Here is a 15338-nt window from a genome sequence, read left to right on the forward strand (position 1 = left end):
AAATATTTGAGTATAGTATAGAGATGTATTTAACTTGATTAAACATCGCACAATTTTTTTATGTATCAAATACTACATGGTATCCTATATTATGTACAACTTCAATGTTATTGTGCATCAGTTAAATTTTTTAATTTAAAAAACTTAAAAGAAAACATATTTGGAATGTATTGATATTTAGAATACATAACTCATACAATTCAAAAATTAAAAGACTTAAAAAGAAAATGCAAAAAATCCCACCACCAACCTCAATCATATAAAATTAGCAAATCAAACCAATGAAACCATTGGCCACTGTAATGGTAATACAAACAGGAATAAGTACTCTGCGTCAACATTTGTGAAGGGAATATCATTTAATTTTATCGTCAAGTAACATTTAACACTTTCTAGAAGGAGTATAACTAAAAAGTAGACTGATAAAATGAAATTGTTGCAAGATTTTAAAGTAACGACATTTTTTAGCAATTGCTTTTGAAACGCACCTACTTTATAAATCTGTCTTGCTGTCGTATAATTGCTTACTTCCTGATATAGTATGTAGATTACTAAACATTTACATTCAAGGAAATAAAAAACATATATTCACAAAATCATTATATGAACAAGTTCATAGCATATTGAATAATAATAGTCACTAGTTGGAAATGTTCTAAATTTCCACCAATAGGGAAATAAATGAACCGACAAATATATACACACATAAATCTGCTACTTAGAAATGCACATCCAAAGAATGTAGCATATTTGCAGTTCAAAAAATATATTTAACAAAAAAGCTTGTTCCAAAAGGCTACAGACTATATAACTCCATTTATATTAAGACCAACAAGAGGTCACATATATTTAAGGTGATATAAATCTGAACAAAAGTTGCTTCAAGGTGATTGAGGAAAGAGCAGTGATATTAGTTACAAAAAAAGTCTCTGTGTGACAGAAATTATCTATGTCTTAACTAAGATATAAATTGGTTTGTTTGGATTAGGGCATATATTTTCCCAAACTCTTTGAATTCTTTAAGGAAAAAGTATGCAACCACTGTATAGAGTTATCAGCATTTTTGTCTCATTAAAGATAATATTTCAAATTATTATCCATTACTTCAAAAGCATAGTCTTTCAAATCCACTTTTGAACAATGAAGATAAGATCAATAATTTAATAATAAACTTTACCTGTTAAAAATAAAAACAAATCATTTTCATTAATATCACCTCTATAATTCTAAATTTTCTAGTTAGGTTTTTCTCATGGTCTGCCGATTACTTTACATTTCATCCTTCACTGGCAGTATACCATGCCTTCTATTAATGAAGGAAAGAAGAAGGAAAGAAAGAAAAGAAAGAAAGAAAGAAAAAAAGAAAGAAAGAAAGAAAGAAAGAAAGAAAGAAAGAAAGAAAGAAAGAAAGAAAGAAAAAGAAAACCACTTGAAGTAACTTCATTCTCTCTGATGCTCTTATCTGTGTCTTTGCTGATATTCCTTCTTGGTCCTGGAATTCCTTATTTCTTCTTCTCCTTCTCCTTCTCCATGTTGTTCTTATTTACCATTATTATTTCTGCTCTTGTACTTAACTTCATCTTAGAAGTCAACTCTTGGGAAAATGTTCTCTCCATCTCTGAGTGAATTAGAGTATTATGTCTATTCAGGTAGAGTTGTCTGTTTCACACAGTGTAATGTAAATCATGGAGGGAAAGTATACATGTTATTTTCATTTACAGAATTCCTATTGTATATAGTCTTTTTTTTGTAAAAAAATGAAGAAGCTTATTCCCTGTAGTTTTCTAGTTTCTTCCTGGCTAATAATTTTTAACAAATTATTCGATGTGAACACCATTTAACCTACTATTGACATTCTCCTCACCTATTTCATGCATTGTCAGAATTTTTCTTTAGATCCCTGATCTAATTCATTGATCCACAAAAGAGGAAGGAGAGAGGGAAAGAGGGAAGGAGACTCAGAGAGAGAAAGTGAGAGATAATATTTTATATAAAATATAATTATATTCATTCTCTACCAAAATTTTGAGGCTTGAAAAATAGCTCCTTAGATTTTAGGTCTACTGGAAAGAAAGATTCAAGCTTCAAATTAGAATCTAATAATTTGTTACAAAGTTCACTATTTTTCTTAGTTTAATCTACTGTCTTCATTGATAGAGAATGTGTCTTACCTGACTGGTTCCTGTGCTCCCAACACTCTTTATCAACTAGTGCAAAACCCTATACACTGTACTCTCTATAGAGTAGGTAAACTATCTTACTTTTCCCATCACTGGTCATAGTACCCATCCCCACAACTTAAAGCAGGAGAGGTTTATTTTGGCCTAGGGTTTTCAGAGGGTTCAGTCCATGGTTGTCTTGGTCCATGGAAGAGATGGCAAAGTAAAATGGCATGGCAGAAGAAAGCTGTTCAACCCATGACATTCAAGAGGCAAAGAGCAAAGGAAGGAGCTGAGAACTAGAATATACCCTTTCAAGTAGCAGCCCTAGTAGCCTGGCCCTTCTGGTCCTGATTCCACCTGTAAAAGTGAGGTATCTGGGGAACATTTAGAAAGAATGTATACATACACATTTAAACTCTAGCATTTTCCTCTGGCAGCCCCAAATACTTATATTTATTTTATTACACAAAATGCACTCAGTCTGTCTCTAAGTGTCATCAATTTTTTTTTTTTTGTACTGCAGATTTTTTTTTATTTTCCTGACATCTACATTATACAACTCTAATCACTAAATTCTTCCTCATCACTGAAGTATGTGCTCTTCTCTATCCTTGGGCGCCATGAATCCTCTGATTGAGGGGCCCCCTGCACTGGGTTTCCATTGGTTCTGCTCTTCAATCTTGGCTTGCTGGGAGGCGATGACTTGGCTGAGACTGTCGAGAGCAGAGTCTTCCCCTCCATCTTCACTTTCTGCTACGTCCTCAATTTCTTCCGGTTCGGCAATTTTCTTTTTCTTCTTTTTTTCTTTCTTCTTTGGAGGCTCACGTTCTCCGAGCATGTTTTTTGGACAGGCATAACTTAAGTGTCCACTTTCCCCACATTCATAACACTTTGATTTATCAAAGTAGTTTCGCCTTCGGATGAATTCAGCTGCTCTCCCATTGTCAATAGCAATGCTTGCCTTTATCACTCTACCAAACAGTTGTTTGTTGTTTATGGCTCTGGTGTAGTTTTGTGCAGAGTCTTTATCCAAAAATAATATAAATGCAACCCCTTTACTCTTCCTCGTATCTTTGTCTTTCATTATAGTAACCCCAGTATAAGTCGTTATTTGACAGGGAGAAGAGCAAGTTGGACACATACACTGTGCTCTTACTTGGAGCCAAGCCACCACTCATTTCTTCAGGGAAAGCGGCCCCAGCGTAGCGGGGCTTCAACCTCGACTTTTCCTTGCCAGTCGCAGCTGCCTGGGTATCCCGCGCCTGGGTGAGGTAGGCACAGAACCCTGGGGTAGTGGCAGCGGAGGGGCCCTTCGTGGCTCCCCTTGGTCGGGCCCTAAGTGTCATCAAATTCTTAACAGTTCTGGCACTGTTGAAAAGTTCAGGTCCAAAGTTTCCTCTGAAGTTCAAAGTAAATTCTGCACTGTGAGCCCCTAAATAAAAAAGAATGTTGAACATTTACATTCCAAAAAGGAGGACTAGGCGAATAAACCGAAATCAAGACCAAACTCAGCACAACAGTCTTTGAGATCCTTTGCTTACCGCAGCTTTCCTTGGCAGATGGTCCATGTTCCTGGCATCTCCAACTTCCTGGAGTCTTGACTGCACCTGTAGCTTCATTTTCACAACTTTTCACATTGTCTTCTCAAAGACACCTGCAGGGATTCTGAACCTGTCACACATCTTTGCCTCAACTTGGAGGCCTTCTGAAATCTAGGTAGAAGAGTCTGTTACCCCGTAACTCTTGTATTCTCCGTGAAGTGAAAACAAGCACCACATGGTCATCTAGAACAATAGCCTAGCCCCTTTCGAGTATGGCTATAGTGGCCTCAGAAATCGTGGAGGTCTAAACTTAGGGTGTCACTTGCCTAGGTAGCCTTGAATGAGCAGGTGTCCCATGGACTCTCTTCTAAAATGAAAGAATTACAGTTTTGCATCCTTGATTCTGCAATGGGTAGGGTCTTGCTAATTTCAGCAGTGCTCTCAAGACAAATTTCTACTTGCTCGAATACAAAGTAGTTGACTATACTATAATTCCAATATTTTCAGCACCCAGGTTCTTCTTTACCAAAACTCATAGTCACTTCTTTTCTGACAAAACTGAAAACTTTTCAAATTCATCTTTACATGTTGTCCTGTTGTATACTACTGGATAAAAGCATCCAGCAGCCAGAAGTACTCATACCACAGCCTAAAGGTTGGGTTGCTTTGAAATTTCCCCCACCAGATTAATTGGCCCACAACCCTTAACCTCAGACTTCTGGAAAATCTTGTGATGTGGGAAAAATGTAGACAAATTTTCTGACAAAGCATAACACACATTGCCTATAGTCCAACTGCCAATAGAGTCTTGGTTGCCATCTGAAACATTCTGATAAAGGTCTTTACTGTCAGACTCCTCTCAGCATTCGAATCTTCTGAGCTCTGACCAGTATCACAGATCAAGCACTGCTAACAATTTTCTAGTCTTCAGCTGACATCTCCAAAAACAAATTATTTTGTACACTGCCTCAGAACAGTATGAAATATGTCTATTTTCAGAAAACAAAATCCAGAAAAATAGCCACCTATATATTCAATATGAAAAGTTGAAAAACCTTTATTTAGATATTTATTCCATTTGTCATCAGACACTTCCTTTGAAGATCTATGCAATGTAGGGGCATAAAGAAGTTATATTCAAGAATTTGCTAAAATATGCATAATTTAATAAGTGTAAGTATAATATATCATATTTTAATAAATTATATAGAAAAAATAAAAATGTTTTCAAAAAGTCAATGATTTCTTCTTAGTTTGACAGCACATATACTAAAAATTCAATAATTCATATTTGAGTAAAACCAGTTTGAAGTGGGTGATTAGCATCTCATCTATCCAATAATTTTTAGATCTGGTAGTAAATCTTGAAATCTTTGGGTTGTAACCAGATAGATTGGGTCCCGATTTGGAATATCTTTGGCATTTTAAAAATTATTCAAAAGACAAAACATTAGAAGATATGAATAAAAGATCTACAGTGGGATTTATCCCATTCAATATATGGTATATATAAAGATGGGAATTTATATGCAAATAAAAAGAATGAACACTAAGCTGTTATGCTAGCACTACTGACACACATTTAATAAAATAAAATTATGAAGGATGAAAGTTAAAATCAGAAGAAATTAATCCAGAGTCTAGGAGAGGATCATTTCTTATTCATAATCTTTATATTCTAACAGAGTTCTTAAATATTTCTCTAAGTAAAATGCCATGAATTTGGCTTCAGATTTTAAAAACCAATAACATAGAAGGTCAGACACAAAAATCTCAAGTTTTCTTGATTTGATTATTGTAGACTTTTAATCTATGCAACATATAACCTTTTTTACAGAAAGGAAAAATGTCTACTAAGTTATTTTTAAATGACTATCAGAAATTATTTTTATTGCATTTTTGTATACCCCTTTCTACCTAACATCAGTTTTTAAACACAGGAGGCCCTGAACAATTTTCACTTATTGAAAAAGAAATGCATAAAAACATTCAAAAGGCTATACAATTAAGAGCATTTCCCTTTTCAAATTCTTGGTAATATTTTCTAAAAATACACTCTGAAAATAATTTCTTTGAAATATTCTTACAGAAATATTATTTGTAAGTGAAAATTGATGTACATTTATTTATATGTTTATCTGTTTTAGTTTCTATCAAAATATAGTATGGAAAAAATAGTTGTGTGAAAGACCAGTAGGAAAATCATAGTGAAAACTCAGACTGGATGAATTTGAAGAGGAACGTAGAGATTTTAATTAAAACTAGTAAAATAGGGGAAAGTGATTAGAAATAAATCTAAGCTCAACTCAATTGAAAAAAAAGACTTTGAAGCTTTTTTTGTTGTTTTTTTTTTGAGGGGACATAGACACTACTTACATATTGACATACTTGGAAGAAGGTTACAATTTGGGAAAGCTCTGAAAGTATTGCTTAATTTTTACAAATGCAGTTCTAAGCATAAAGATAATCAACATTTACTGTGAACTTCGAAATGGAAACAAACCCTTATTCAGGAGGCTAGAACTACAAGAAGGTACATGACAAAAACAACTGAAAATTTTAGGGAAAGTGTGGAGTAACACATGAGGATATGAAAGGGTCATAGACCTCATATACATGAACCTACACATCAATATGTATGAAATTCTTAAACTCTTAATGTTAACTAATACTAATGCTAATTTTGCCCTTGTTAATTGTCATAAATAAAACCAAATACAGAATCACCAAATTACTTATTGTCCTAATTTGCAGAGGAGCAATCAATAAACAAGAGAGTTTATGTCATGTGAAACTGTGTGAACCTGCATTTTAGCAGGAAATCATGTGAATCAGACAATATTACAAAAACATTATAAAATAATAAAAATGTGGACCGGAATAATAGTGAGTGAATTAAATGCCTGGAGTCCAGAGGCTATCATGGGGCTATGCAAAGTAATGACTCTAGCAAACATTCAGAGTTCACACAGTTGAGAGTCATTTCTGCTCTGTAGGAGAATTTCTTGCAGAGAAGCCCAAATATCTTTTCACAAACCTCCTCAAACAATTACAAAACATAGTTTGGCTAAAAGCCATTTTAAGTTGTTCTTTTCCATTAACACCAAAGTATAAATATCAAATTGATACTAATGATAAACAGGACAGGAAACCAGTAAGAGCTTGTTTCCTTGGTATGGCTCTCCTTAATATTTATGCACTGTGAAGCAAAATAAGACATACTCATTCACAATGACACCAAAATATTATAAGGGCATGTCAATACTGCGAAAGTCTTCACAATAAATCAAAATTATAGTCCCACTAAAACTGTATTCTTTAAGGAAAAAATTTAAATTTCCTAATAGAATCTAAATAAATAAGATGATTATAAATCAATAAGTTATTCATGAGAATTTTCGAATGCATTCTGGAATGGACCATTTACAAAATATGTATAAGACTACTTCTATGAGGGCTGGGGTTTTAAATGCCGCGCCTGCCTTGCAAGCACAAGGGCCTGAGTTTGATCCCCGGTTTAAAAGAAAAAAGAATACTTCTATGAATCAAATATATTTATTTTAAAAGGAGAATCTTAGTTGACTTTGTCAATGAAGTCCAGAGATAACTATATTGATGTAAATTAAATCATCAGAGGATAACATTCCTTTTCTGAAACAAATTCAAAGATAGCAAATAAATTAAAATAATGTAAACAATTTATGCATTTACTTAACAAATATTTATGAAGTACCTACAAGATAGATTTTTTATAAATTTTATTGGTACATTTTAGGTATACAATATAATGGCATTCATCATTGGAAATTTGCACCTTTACATAATCTCTCTTGGTTCTTATATTTTTCCCCCTTCCCCTGCCCTCCCTTCAACACCTCCATCGCTCCCTATTTACAAAGACTTTGTTTCCATTTTTTCATTTTCTTATATTAATCCCATTCCCTTCTTTCCTTTCCCCTACCCCTCCCACTTCCCCTTCCGCTTTGCCCCTTTTCTTCCTCCTTCACATTATCTATTATACCTTTATACCTTATTTACACTTTCAGTTTTTCACACTAGTTTAGTAAAATTGCATTAGTCTTATTTTCCATTAGAGACTTTATCAGCTTTGCCTTCAATTTTATATTCTAGTAAAAGAAATATTGCAGTTTTATTTTAAATTATAATATCACTTCAATTTATATTATCTATATTTTATTAACAAATATAAAGACAAATATATTTATCATGGGGGTGTTTTCGCATGCACTTGCTGAAAAGCTTACTATGAAAGAAAATAAAAATAGAAAATAAAAATAAACTCTACATCTTATAACATGGAGATAGAAAGTAAAAATTATAATTTTAAATGTGATATTTTGCTTTATGCTATTACGCTAATTGCAATTTATATTGATGCCATTGATACATTTAAATGTTAGTTTCCAATTAGCTTTGAAAAAAATGTTGTTATTAAATCATTTATAATATTTTTATCAAGGACAATATAGTGCTTGCTAGTACTAAAGTAGGAATTTAGGATTCAAAATGACATAAAATTTGCTTTGTGACTATTTAATCTGGTTTAGAAATGGCAGAGGGGATTTTAGAAGAATGAATGTTTAGATGACTTATTTTAGGAATTGTCTGAGTATTATACCTTAATACAAACTACTTCTAAAAATATTGACTTAGACAACACAATTTACAACGTTCAAACATTTTAATATTTCCAAATGCTGATTGTTTTTTGTTCTAAAAATTAAGTGGCTCTGAAATAAACACGTTAAGAATATTAAATGTCTTTCATTTTAACTTTCACTATTAGTTTCTCTGTGATAATTTGCCTACATCAATAAAAGAACTGTTCATTAGGAACATATTTAATGGACAAATGCAAGCTTTCTAATTTTATATTAAAATGAAAATACCTACAACAATGAACTTGTAGAAATGAAGAGAGTGGATGCTACTCAAAGGAAAAAATGTTATTTGAATGACACCTCAAATTATCTACATAAATTTTAATCTAAATGGAATTATCATGCCAAAGAGTCCTCAAAATCCATTATACTAAAAGAAGTACTCTTGAAATCTGAACATAAAAATGGCACATTTTCTAAAAGAGAAAGATTGGATGAGAAAGGTAAAATTCAAAGGAAAAACATGAAAAAAGCAGAATTTACCTGTTTTAGACATACATTAGCTTGAGTAGCCTCAAGAAAAGTGATAATGATGAAACTACTGCAGTCACAAAAACTAATGCAATTAGGAAATTAAAGACAGCATAGTTTAAAATTTTAAGCTTGGCATTCTCTCAGTACTAAATCTTAGCAGTGAGAATTATACATACACTCATATGCCATAAATGCTAAATGCTTTAATCAATAAAAATCTCCTAAAAGTTTTCCAATCTGAAGCAGAAATATTTCATTATAATGAAAAGATAGCTAAAGTAAAGGCCAATGATTCAAATACAACTGAGACGAAAAAGATAAATTAAAATTTAATAGAGAAATTAGAACTACAAGAGAAATGCAGAAACCTTAGCTTATCATTCCAGATCAGAAGCTCTTATTTAGGCCCCTAACTTTGGAAGTCTGGCTTCTTTACCCAGTTTTCCAAAATAACTATTAGATTCTTCCTTTTGAATCTTTTTTTTTCTGTCTCTGAATCTAATTAATCCCACATTATCTCTCTGTTAATCTCCTTTAGGTCCTTTCATTCCATTAGTGCTTAAAAACTCATAATAGCTTCCAGTTGGCTTTCTATAACTTTTGTATAAAGCTATGATTTTTTATTAGAAGATAATTTAGATTTGTTTTTTCAAATGTGTACTGTTTGGTGAAAATAATCATGGGGTGGACCTGAGTAATAATACTGTGGATACGGCAGCTTCAGTTTATCTGTTTTTTGATGCTGTATCTTAATCAAGAAATGCATTTTTAAACAAAAGTCATAAATAAGATGAGATTGATATACATATTATAAAATATTTTAATAAATTAAAAAACTTTTCTATATTAAACCTAGTAGTTCTTGCAGACACAATCTGATAGTATTTTGTGTTATTCTCACAAGATATGCTCAGTGTGAATTCTAGGAGTTTCCCCTCTAATCAACTCATATAACCAACTTTTTACTTGAATTTCTCCTGAGATATGTTACCAGATCTCGCACTGAATATGTCCCTACATTAACAATGGCAGCCATCGGCGTTCTTCTCTCTCACTGTAGAAATAATCTATGTTTGTTTTCACATATACTTCCTGTTCTTTTCTTGCTCTAATCGAGAAGAGAGGCTGGGGCATGAGAGATTAGGTGTAAAAGAGACACTATCCAAGAAAATATTTTACTCAGCCTTTTATACTAATTGGACTTAATTGAGATATAGTCATACTTTTTACTATTCATTTCATATTAACATAAGAAACCTCTGCCAAACCTCTGATATTACTGATAAATGCATATATACATATACATGTGTTTTCTTAAATGACATATATTACTTCACCCTTAAGTTATTTTTAATATTTAGTCAATATTTTATGTAAAACAATTTGAGTACAAAGCATCTATGGATTTTAACCTGCTAGGATTCATTAATGTTATTTTTTAGCTGACATGGGAAGATATTAACCACTCCTTTTTCCTATTTTGTTTTTATCATAATTCTCAATATTTTCTTTCTGAGACTCATTTGTATCCTGTTTTGCATATTACTAGTGATTCATTTTGTTTATTATGTTTCTGTTACTGTGTTTCAGCTTGCATTTTTTAAGATACTGTAATTCTGATTTCAATATATACTCAATGCAATATTGGTTCAGGAAGAGCTCAATGAAATCTTCTTGACTCTTTGTATATGAAATTCTATTGATATTCTCCATTTTTCATTTTTTCTTTTATACAATATAAGGATCATGTTTTTGTGTCCTTGCTTAGCTATAATATTTCTATTATCTCTTGATCTTATAAGATTATTGTATCTGTTTAGTACTGACAAGTTGTTCCTGTTTATTCAATAATGTTATATTTTATGTCACGTAGAGCTGATACATTTTAGAGACATTTGATTATCTTTCTACTTCTCTAGGGCCTCCTTTTAAGGCATGAACCTAAAATCTAGGATTGGAGATATATATATGTATATATATATATATATATATATATATATATATATATATATATCAAATCTCTTCTTATTCCTTTTAGCTTGTCTTTGCAAGGTATCCTGGAGCTCGCCTTACTGAACACATTTGAGCATTTGGTTGAAGATATTTAGGGAATTTTACACCTCTTTGTGTCTCCCTCTGTGTGGTACTTCCCTTAGTCCCCTGTTCCTGAAACCCAAAGCATTTTGTCAGCAATAAACTATTATTTCACTGTTTTCCCCCAGTGTTATTGCCCCCTTTTGTTTGAATTCCATTTACCTGGACTTTGTTTTAGGAAATACTCTCAGTAAAGCCGGGATGCAAGCCTGATGGCTCACTTTGTGTTTCCCTTTAGTCAGGAACTCTCAGCATGCATTATTAATTTTCCAATATCTCCCTGAAATGCTTACACAGATTTTCCTGCAACTTTTCAAAGTTACTACCTCATATACTATGTAAATAACATGTTCTCTACCATGGACAGAGCCTAGACTTGTTTGTTTTTTAATTCTTAAAGTGCTAAGACAGAAGCCTTCCTTGAGAAGGAGCTGAATATTGTCCAAATGTAACAGAGACAAATTTGTAGGTAGAGGGAAGTGAAATTTAGTAACCAGAAAGGAGGAATATTGTTAAGATATTTCTTGATTATCAAGAATCATCATATTTTCCAGTCTCCTGCTCTGGGATTTGGGCCAATTCTGGCAAAGGAATATAAGCAGGAATAACATGAAGAAAGTCTCTGTAAAAGTACTACAAATACCTTTTCTTGCTTCAAAGACCCTAATCTAACAAAATGATTCTCCAGTCAGTAGTTAAGAGGAAATCAGCCAAATAGTCAAGCAGCATTAGTCTATGTGAGTAAGAACCACACTTTTACTGTGTTTTAGCAGTAAGACTTCATGATTTATGTTGAAAACATAGCACACACCTACCTACTGTAATTAAGCAGAAAGTGGGTGAATTTTATATATGTATTTTTCAATTATTAGGTATATTTTCTTTCTAGATTTAGCAAGGTGGCCCAAAGGAAATATGAGTATTTTTTAACGAAAATAATGACCACCCCATCAACAAAAAAAAAAAAAGAAAAAAAGAAAAACAACTAAAGAAAATATGCTGACTCATGAGACAGCCTTATTCTTAAATTTTCCTGACTCTCCAAGTAAAATGCAGAAGGGGACTAATATATTAGGAAACAAATAAATAATTAAATAAATACATAAATAACTCATAGTATGTTAAACAAAAACAGAGGAAGAGTTTCACTTACAAATTCCACTGAGGTGTGCCAAATTACTGACAAAAACACCTGCATATAAAATTAACTATGTTAAAGTAGAAAGAAGACAAAATAATTCCTGATAGCTGTGATGCTGTTGAACCTAGAAATTGCTAAAAATCATTCACTTAGAAAGTGAGAGAAAACACATTGAATTAGAAGTCAGGTGTAACAATCGGAGAAAATAGCTTGGAGCAGCCGAGGAAGCACTGCGGTCTCCATTTCATGGGTGAGTTCAAGGGGACCTTAGGAATGTTAGTGAGGACCTTGTCTGGGCATCAGAAAAGCATGAAAGCACATGCTAAGAGAAAATGTTGAGAATACAGTTAAGCAGCACAAAATGAGGGGGGACAGAAAAAGACAGATAGAGAATGCCAGTAACAGGAAATAAGGAAAAGAAATGAAATTCTCCAGCACTATGTACACAAACATTTTAGTGCTTCAGTATAAAAGCTCTGAAGCCACAAAGCTATAAAAGCTATATTTGGACTTCATCATAAGCAGAAAGGCAATTATAAAGTTTCAGAAAATTGTTTCATATAAATGTTCCTACACTGTAGGGTGTAATTGAATTACACGTAAATTTATCTTAAATGAAAAGAAAATTCTGAAGAGAATAATCATCTTTCTGGCAGGAAAAACATATGAAAAGATCATAATATTCCTACCAAAAATTTAAAACACAGTAGCTTAATATTATTAAACAAAAAAATTGAGGTATGAGAAAAGACAAAAAGTAAACTAGAAAATATTTTTAAAATTATGACCATAAAAGAATTTGAAAGGGCCAGGGATTTGGCTCAGTGGTTTCGCCCCCTGCTGTGCAAACACAAGGACCTGAGTTCAATCCGCGGTACCAAAAAAAAAAAAAAAGAATTTGAAAACAGACATCGCAGAGCTCAGAAATGATTTAGAAATAAATTTAAAATAATTTTAGAGGTTAAGATAAAAGAAATAATAAAATAAAGTTATCATAAATTTTACAATAAAATGAATAGACAATAGAAAATAAGCAGAATGATATAAATGAGAGAAGGAATGATAGAAAAAGAAGGTAAAGTGTTTCAAATTAATGTAGTGGAAGACAAAATGGATGAAAAAATAGGATAAACAATAAATTTTAAAAATTACAATTTAACAAAAGTATCCTTAGAGTTATATTTTATACAAAAACTGAATACCATTCCTCAAGTAGCAAAAATCAAGATGTGTTACAGTAAAATTGACTTCAGCAGCAAATGATTTCAAAAGTGAGTAATCTTAAAGAATTTTAAATATAACCTCAATTTATTTCAATAATTTATGCTATTCAAAAAGGAAAACCTTTAAATTTTAATACAAAAATTAATACATTGCTTTAAAAAGCTAATAATTCACTAAGATGAAACTAAAGGTTAATCGTGGATGGAAATACTAATAAAATTCTTCAACTTGCAAGTTTAATGTGATTGAAGCAAACATTATTTTCTTAGAACAAGAACACTTGATTTATACTAAGATGTGTTAGGTACATGTACTAACTCCCAGCAATGAATGTAATAATTATGTACTACAAACATGTACTTATATAATTGAAAAAGAAACATTCATTGTAATGTTCATATGAAAGTTCAAACAAGAAAGCATAATAAACCTTTGAAAATCATGAGAAGGGTATGTTACCCATGCCTTATATGAAATGTATATTTTATTCTCACTAATTAAATCAATAAGATGTTTTAATAGAAAAGGAACAAAATAGAAACTCTGGAAGTGGCTGTACTGACAAATAAATATTTAGTATATTAAAGCAGTTATCAGGGAGCAAATATATACAACTTAATAACTGATGCTGTGATAGAGGCATGCTTTTATGAAGAAGCAGAAATCATCTTAGCACTGTATATAGGGGTATTAGGAAAGTATCATGGAGGGAAGGCAAGGATGAGGATGAAGAACAAAAAAGAAAAGAAAGAAAAAAAAATTAAGATGTACAGTATTATACCAACTGTCCATGATAATTGCAATCATTATGTATTGCAACCATATATTTAAAAAAATAAATATATAGACTAAAAATTCAGGACAGTCTATATAATTTATAAATCTTAAAGAAGGGCAGGCAGGTCTGTGGATGCGGTCCTGAGATTGCCAGTTTTGCTGAAAACACTGAATCAGCAATCCACTGGACACCCCGCCCCCGCCCCGCTCCTTTGGCCTCTTCTCTATACAGCCACCTGGTTCCACACTACGAAGATGCGGAGGACACTGGACCACCAGACCACTGTACTGGAGCTAATCAAGTTCTCAGCATTTAAAGAATTCCTGCACAGAGGTAGGGGCTTCTGAGCCACCATCTCACTGCTCCTGGTCCAGAGGAAGGGGCTTCGGGGCCACCATCCCTCCCACTGCTCCTGGCCCCTGGCCCACCTCTCCCAGCTTAGGGGAGGTGAGTCGTGCTGGTGGAAACAGCACCCCACCACCACCACACCAGTCGAAATGAAAAAACACATAAATAAGTCTCAACACCAGACTTCCAGATCACCTACAGCAACCCCAAAGGGAAATGAGATGGAACACTCTGATACTCAGCCACCTGGACCCACTGAACTGGCAACAAAAGGGGATCTGGAAAAAATGATATCAGAAATAATTTCTCAGATAACAGGAGAAATTGTGCTCCTAGTGCAAGACATGACTAATAAATCTAGAGAGGAGCTGAGGAACATGATGGAATCCCAACATAGGAAACAAATGGAATCCATAAAACAGATGCAAATAGATTTCTAGGAGATGAAAAACTCCACTGAAAGTCTGCACAGCAGAATTAGCCAGTGAGGACAGAATTTCAGATATAGAACATAAGATTACAATTAAGGACCAGGAAAAGAAAAATTGTTTCAAAATTATAAGGGAACACAAGAAATCAATCCAGCAGCTGCTAGACGATGCAAAGAAGAATAACATAAGAATGATCGGAGTCAATGAAGAAACAGGAGAGAGTGAAGATGACATAAAAAAACTCTTCACAGAACTAATGGCAGAAAAATTCCCAACCAGGGTAAAAGAACTTGACATAAAGATAAATGAGGCATATAGGCCTCCAAATAGCCTTGATCAAAAAAAAAAAAAATCCTCACATAGGCATATAATTGCTAAGATTCCAGAAACTCAACAAAAGAACAAAGTTCTCCAAACAGTTAGAGAAAAGAAACAAATCACATACAAAGGAAAGCCCATCAGA

General features: G+C 32.8%; 1 pseudogene; it reads right to left on the reverse strand.

Moving 5' to 3' along the window:
• Positions 1 to 2708: 2708 nt before the first annotated feature.
• Positions 2709 to 3345, reverse strand: LOC106009159 (zinc finger CCHC-type and RNA-binding motif-containing protein 1 pseudogene; annotated as a pseudogene).
• Positions 3346 to 15338: the final 11993 nt, after the last annotated feature.

This window comes from Heterocephalus glaber, unplaced genomic scaffold, assembly GCF_053883595.1.
Source record: "Heterocephalus glaber isolate CG9 unplaced genomic scaffold, H.glaber_assembly_v1.0 deba00001465, whole genome shotgun sequence".
Classification (NCBI taxonomy): Eukaryota; Metazoa; Chordata; class Mammalia; order Rodentia; family Bathyergidae; genus Heterocephalus; species Heterocephalus glaber.